General features: G+C 49.7%; 1 long non-coding RNA gene across 1 annotated transcript in view; it reads right to left on the bottom strand.

The window, feature by feature from the left end:
• The window catches only part of LOC143807368 (uncharacterized), a 163,236-nt gene that overhangs the window by 91,244 nt on the left and 64,242 nt on the right, over positions 1–7,750 (bottom strand). The window lies entirely within an intron of this gene.

Genomic DNA, 7,750 nt, shown 5'->3' on the forward strand with positions numbered 1-7,750 from the left:
TTTAACTTTTTTTTGCAAACATTTTGCTTCAGAACCATTTTTTTTTATTTTCACAAGTGTAAAAACAGAAATTTAACCATAAATGTTGTTGTGCAATTTCTCCTGAATACGCCGATACCCCATATGTGGGGGTAAACCACTGTTTGGGCGCACCGCAGAGCTTGGAAGAGGAGGAGTGCCGTTTTACTTTTTCAATGTAGAATTGGCTGGAATTGAGATCGGACACCATGTCGCGTTTGGAGAGCCCCTGATGTGCCTAAACCGTGGAATCCCCCCACAAGTGACACCATTTTGGAAACTAGACCCCTTAAGGAACTTATCTAGATGTGTGGTGAGCACTTTAAACCCCCAAGTGCTTCACGGAAGGTTATAGCGTAGAGCCGTGAAAATAAAAAGTCGCATTTTTTTTTCAAAAATTATCTTTTTGCCCCCAAATTTTTATTTTGACAAGGGTAACAGGAGAAATTAGACCACAAAAGTTGTTGTGCAATTTCTCCTGAGTATGGCGATACCCCATATGTGGGGGTAAACCACTGTTTGGGCGCACCGCAGAGCTTGGAAGAGAAAGAGTGCCGTTTTACTTTTTCAATGTAGAATTGGCTGGAATTGAGATCGGACACCATGTCGCGTTTGGAGAGCCCCTGATGTGCCTAAACAGTAGAAACCCCCCACAAGTGACCCCATTTTGGAAACTAGACCACTTAAGGAACTTATCTAGATGTGTGGTGAGCACTTTAAACCCCCAAGTTCTTTACAGAAATTTATAAAGTAGAGCCGTGAAAATAAAAAATCCTATTTTTTTTTCCTCAAAAATGATTTTTTAGCCTGCAATTTTTTATTTTCTCAAGGGTAACAGGAGAAATTGGACCCCAAAATTTATTGTGCAATTTATGCTGAGTAGGCTGATACCCCATATGTTGGGGTAAACCACTGTTTGGGCGCATGGCAGAGCTCGGAAGGGAAGGAGTGCCGTTTTGGAATGCAGACTTTGATAGAATGGTCTGCGGGCGTTATGTTGCGTTTGCAGAGCCCTTGATGTACCTAAACAGTAGACACCCCCCACAAGTGACCCCATTTTGGAAACTAGACCCCCCAAGGAACTTATCTAGATGTGTGGTGAGAACTTTGAATGCCCAACTGCTTCACAGAAGTTTATAATGCAGAGTCGTGAAAATAAAAAATATTTTTTTTTTCCACAAAAAATATTTTTTAGCCCCCAAGTTTTTATTTTCACAAGGGAACAAGAGAAATTAGACCCCAAGAGTTGTTTTCCAATTTGTCCTGAGTACACTGATACCCCATGTGTGGGGGGGGGGCACTGTTTGGGTGCACGGCAGAGCTCGGAAGGGAAGGAGCGCCGTTTTGGAATGCAGACTTTGATAGAATGGTCTGCGGGCGTTATGTTGCGTTTTGCAGAGCCCTTGATGTACCTAAACAGTAGACACCCCCCACAAGTGACCCCATTTTGGAAACTAGAGCCCCCAAGGAACTTATCTAGATGTGTGGTGAGAACTTTGAATGCCCAAGTGCTTCACAGACGTTTATAATGCAGAGTTGTGAAAATAAAAAATATTATTTTTTTTCCACAAAAAAGATTTTTTAGCCCCCAAGTTTTTATTTTCACAAGGGTAACAGGAGAAATTGGACCCCAAAAGTTGTTGTCCAATTTATCCCGAGTACGCTGATGCCCCATATGTGGGGGTAAACCACTGTTTAGGTGCACGGCAGAGCTTGGAAGGGAGGGAGCACCATTTGACTTTTTGAGCGCAAAATTGGCTGTGGCGTTTAGAGACCCCCTGATGTACCTAAACAGTGGAAACCCCCCAAATCTAACTCCAACCCTAACCCCAACACACCCCTAAGGCTTCTTTCACACTTCAGTTGTTTGGCGTCAGTCAGCTCCGACAGTGACGGATCCGTCACAATTGTTGAGAAAACGGTTCTAACGGATCCGTTTTTTTGACGGATCCGTTACTTGGGGGTTGTCTGGGAAAAGTATCTACTTTTTGGAGCATGCGCAATTGAAAAAGCGGATTGGGGCGACGGATCCGCCGAAATGACTGTAACAACGGATCCGTCGCCCATAGGCGGCCATTCTATGGAATGACGAACGCGACGGATCCATCGCGAACCGCCATTTCGGCGCAGACAAAAAACGTTACAATGGCCGTCAATGTCTAGATGACGTCCACCAAATTTCGACGGATCCGTCACATGGCGGATGGAACGGACGACCATCCGCCACAATCCGTCGCTAATGCATGTCTATGGGAAAATAGCGGAACCGCCAAAAAAAATCGCGGATCCGCTATTTGATGAAAATGGCGGTTTCAGACTGACGCCAAAAGACTGAAGTGTGAAAGAGGCCTAACCCTAATGCCAACCCGATCCATAATCCTAATCACAACCCTAAGGATAATCGCAACCCTAACCTCAAAACAACCATAACCCTAATCAGAACCCTAAATCCAACACACCCCTAATCCTAATCTCAACCCTAACCTCAAACCTAACCCTAATCCCAACCCTACCTTTAACCCTAATCCCAAACCTAACCGTAATCCCAAACGTAACCCTAATCCAAACCCTAATCCCAACCCTAACCCTAATTTTAGCCACAACCCTAGTCCTAACTTTAGCCCCAACCCTAACCCTAAATTTAGCCCCAGCCCTAACCCTAAATTTAGCCCCAACCCTAACCCTAAATTTAGCCCCAACCCTAGCCCTAACCCTAGCCCTAACCCTAATTTTAGCCCCAACTCTTCTCTCCTGCCGGCCGGCAGATGGCAGCAGAGAGCGGGCGCACTGAGCATGCGCCCGCCATTTTCTTTTCATAGGAAGAAGCCGGCGGCCAGGAGAAGACACAGGAGGACCCAGGGACACCGGTAAGTATGATAGGGTCCCCGAATCCCCCTATTTATCTGTCCTCTGATGTGCGATCACATCAGAGGACAGAGAATTACACATCACTTTTTTTTTTTTTTTTTGCGGTCGCCGGTAAACAGTTAATTACCGGCGATCGCAAAACAGGGGTCGGTAAAAACCGACCCTGATCATGTTCTTTGGGGTCTCGGCTACCCCCAGCAGCCGAGACCCCAAAGATCTCCCAGGTGCCGGCCGGCGGGCGCACTGCGCCCGCCATTTTTAAGATGGTGGCGCCCATGGGGAGCCACGAGGAGCACCGGGGGAGACAGGTGAGTATCGGGGGGGCATCGGGGGCGACCGGGGACCCCATTTCTCTGTCCTCCGATGTGCGATCACATCGGAGGACAGAGAAATTAAATGGGAAATCGCGTTTTTTGTTTTTTTTTGCGATTGCCGGTAAACGGTTAATTACCGGCGATCGCAACTCAGGGGTCGGTAAAAAAACCCCGAATCATGTTCTCTGGGGTCTCGGCTACCCCCGGTAACCGAGACCCCAGAGAAAATCCGACTCTGGGGGGCGCTATTCACTTTTTCCACAGCGCCGTTAATTAACGGCGCTATGGTTTAAGTACCCTTAGCGGCCGCCGTTAAAAGGCGTATCGGCGGTCGTTAAGGGGTTAAAGGTAGCATCAGAGACCATGATTGGTGCATCTTGCTCCAAGAGCGAAAGGACATGGGACTCAACGGGAACCATGGCCTGTGCAAACTGTCACGCTCGCGCCCAGATTGGTTGGCGCGTGCGTGCGGCCCCACTGGACCACAGACCAGACTACCCTGGAAGGGGCGTAACTAAGTAGCTTCCTTGATATTCACTGGAGCCTCTGATGGTGAGGTCAGACTTATGCGGCAGGAAGCTACCACTCCAGGGAGGTGTCGGGCTGTGGCTGCTGAGCCCACCGGAGAACGGATCATAGACAGTTAAGCGGGCGGGCACGGCTGGGACACAGGCAGGCAGACAGGTACAACAGAGACACTGGCAGGCAGGTGGGCACGGCTGGGACACAGGCAGGTACAACAGAGACACTGGCAGGCAGGCGGGCACAGCTGGGACACAGGCAGGCAGACAGGTACAACAGAGACACTGGCAGGCGGGCACGGCTTGCTCTCTGGTAGGCAGGCAGGTACGGCTGGTTCTCTGGCAGGACAGGCGGACAAGGCTGGTACACTGGAAAAACCGGTAGGGACCGGTCTGCAGCCAGGTATATAAAACAGGTAAGAATCTGTTCAGACAAGAGGACTTAAGAATAGGTAGAGAAAGACCGCAAGAGCGGATGCAGAGCGAAAGCACAGGAGGTAGAGCCAAGAACAGAGACGCAGGAGGAGGAGCCAAGTGTAGAAACGCAGAAGGCGGAGCAAAGAGCAGGAGGCGGAGCCAAGAGCAAGAGGTGGGGCCAAGAGCGGGAGCCACGTGCAGAAACGCAGGAGGCGGAGCCAAGAGCAGGAGGCGGAGCCAAGAGACATAGAACCGCAAGGAGCGGAGCCGCAGAGCAAAGCCACATAGTGCAGAGCAAAGCTACAGAGTGCAGAGCAAGACACAGAGTGCAGAGCAAGGTCAGAGAATGCAATGCAAGGAGCAAAGTAAGGTCGCAGAGAGTAGAGCAAAGCAAGACCCAGAGTACGCACAGCAGGGAAAGGAAACCAAGGCAGGGATATAAACGAACACAGGAACGAATACAGGAACTAGGCTAAGACAAAGTCAGGAACAGGACAAGGCACAGAGACATGGACACAAGCCAGGGTACGACGCCCCTCTGGGTGGCGGACATAGGACAGGGTACTAAGCCCCACTGGGTGGCTACACAGGTACAACGCCCCCCTGGGTGGCGGACATAGGCCAGGGTACTAAGCCCCACTGGGTGGCTACACAGGACACAGGCCAGGGTACAACGCCCCCCTGGGTGGCAGACGTAAGAGTAACAGAGACAGGACCTGGCACCCCAGCAGCTAAGAACTGACTGAGGGAGTAAGTTGCACAGGCCCCCACCAATGGGTGGGGATGTCTTAAATACAAGAAGCCTCATGGCAATTGGCCGGGGACACCTTAGCAAGGTGCACACAGTCTCAGTAAGACACAGGAGTTGCCGGCGCCGCCCCCCTATGCACACAGAGCAGGCACAGAGTATGGAGCTGGCAGCAGAGAGAAGTCACAATATGGCCCAGAGAAGTAAGGCTACTTTCACACTAGCGTCGTACGACGCATACTGTGAAAAAAAAAACACAATGGGGGCAGCGGATGCAGTTTTACAACGCATCCACTGCCCCATTGTGATGTCCGGGGAGGCGGAGTTTCGGCAGCGCATGCGCGGTCGGAAATGGCGGACACGACACACAAAAAAAGTTACATGTAACTTTTTTTGTGCCGACGGTCTGCCACAACACGACGCATCCGTCGCACGACGGATGCAACGTGTGGCAATCCGTCGCTAATGCAAGTGTATGGAGAAAAAACGCATCCTGCAGGCAATTTTGCAGGATGCGTTTTTTCTCCAAAACGACGCATTGCGACGTGCGTCATACGACGCTAGTGTGAAAGTACCCTAAGTGAGTTGAGTGTAATGCAGGCGGGGGATGGGAGGCCATGCAGTGATGCCAGCAGGGTTGTTACAAATGGGCACCATATATTGCAAAATACAGTAAAATGGGCTCCATATAATGCTCCATACAGTATAATGGGCCCCATATATTGCTCCATACAGTATAATGGGCCCCATATATTGCAAAATACAGTATAATGGGCTCCATATAATGCTCTATACAGTAAAATGGGCTCCAGACAATGCTTCATACAGAATAGATCTGATCATCACCTGTGTATAGCACAAGTGATCGAAGTAGTGCAGCTTCTAGTTTCCAATGGAGACTATTGAAGGAAGTGAAAAGTAAAATAAAAATGTTTTAAAAAATATTTTTAAAAAGTTCAAATCACCCCCCTTTCGCCCCATTCAAAATAAAAGCAATAAATAAACAAAAATCAAATATACCGTTCACATGTTTGGTTTTGCAGAGTTCAGAATCGCCAAATCTATCAATATAAAAAAATAATTAGTCCGATCGCTAAACGGCGTAACGGAAAAAAAAATCAAATCGCCATAATTACATTTTTTTGGTCGCCGCTACATTGCTATAACGGGTGATCAAAAGATCGCCAACCCATCGGTGACCTGCGATTACGTGACGGGGTCGCCGACGGGCGGGATTTCTGGCGCGCTTCCCGGAAGCGTGCGTTAAATGCTGTTGTCAGAGATTGACAGCGGCATTTAACTAGTTAATAGTTGGGGATTGATCGCGATTCCACCTGCGGCTGTGCCGGGAAAGATGTGGGCTCAGTGCCAGAGCCCACACCAACGGGAGGAAGTCCAACATCGGGCGTAATAGATAAATAAAAAAGAACCTACCCATGTTTGGGATCTACAAACTCATAATGACCTGGAGAATCAGAGTGGCAGGTCAGTTTTAGCATTTAGTGAACATGGTTAAAAAAAAACTGTGTGATTACACTTTTTTTGCAATTTCACCACACTTGGAATTTTTTTCCCATTTTCTATTATACGACATGCTAAAACTAATGATGTCATTCAAAAGTACAACTCGTCCCGCTAAAAACAAGTCCACACACGGCCATATTGACCGAAAAATATTATGGCTCTGGGAAGAAGTGGAAGCGAAACACAAAAATGAAAATACCTCCAGTAGTGAAGGGGTTAAAGAATGGGGGCCCCATAGTGTGCAGGTGTCCCCGACTGCGAGTGAGCCCCCTGCTAGCTCAAGTACCCAGCACTTGCCTGGGTGGGGACGCCGGCCCCGCAGGCACAGATATAGGAAGTCAGGTTTTGTGTCTGTGCAGTAATGGATGCAGATGAGGGAGGTCAGTGATTGCCTGCAGTGGTCAAGTGTAGCCGAGACATTAGCACAAGGAATTTACCAGATTAAATATTGAAAGTACCTTTACTTACTTAGTTATCACCTTTTTATCTAAGTTTTGTTGAACTTTAGAGTCCCGGCTTCTCCCTGCAGGGGGCGCTCCCCACACGATCTGCTCTGCGCCCGAACGTCACTGCAGCTTATTATGATACGATTATTTATACAATGTCCCCTGTATAATCAGTGTGAACGTCACCCGAGAGCCCGACGATTAACCCCTGATGTCCCATAGGAGCTGCAGAGATCACTGTGTGTACAGTGGACGGAAGAGATGGTTAAAATCAAACCTGTGACAACTTATGTGACTCCCCCACATCGTCCCCTCATAACCAGTCAGTCATGGGGGGTACAGTCACTCTTCTGTACCTGCCGTATACCGGGAGCACCCCACAAGACCCGCCGTATACCGGGAGCACCCCACAAGACCCGCCGTATACCGGGAACACCCCACAAGACCCGCCGTATACCGGGAACACCCCAGAAGACCCGCCGTATACCGGGAACACCCCAGAAGACCCGCCGTATACCGGGAACACCCCACGAGACCTGCCGTATACCGGGAATACTCCACAAGACCCGCCGTATACCGGGAACACCCCACAAGACCCACCGTATACCGGGAGCACCCCACAAGACCCGCCGTATACCGGGAACACCCCACAAGACCCGCCGTATACCGGGAACACCCCAGAAGACCCGCCGTATACCGGGAACACCCCACGAGACCCGCCGTATACAGGGAACACCCCACGAGACCTGCCGTATACCGGGAATACTCCACAAGACCCGCCGTATATCGGGAACACCCCACAAGACCCGCCATATACCGGGAGCACCCCACAAGACCCGCCGTATACCGGGAACACCCCACAAGACCTGCCGTATACAGGGAACACCCCACAAG

The sequence above is a fragment of the Ranitomeya variabilis genome, chromosome 2, assembly GCF_051348905.1.
Source record: "Ranitomeya variabilis isolate aRanVar5 chromosome 2, aRanVar5.hap1, whole genome shotgun sequence".
Classification (NCBI taxonomy): Eukaryota; Metazoa; Chordata; class Amphibia; order Anura; family Dendrobatidae; genus Ranitomeya; species Ranitomeya variabilis.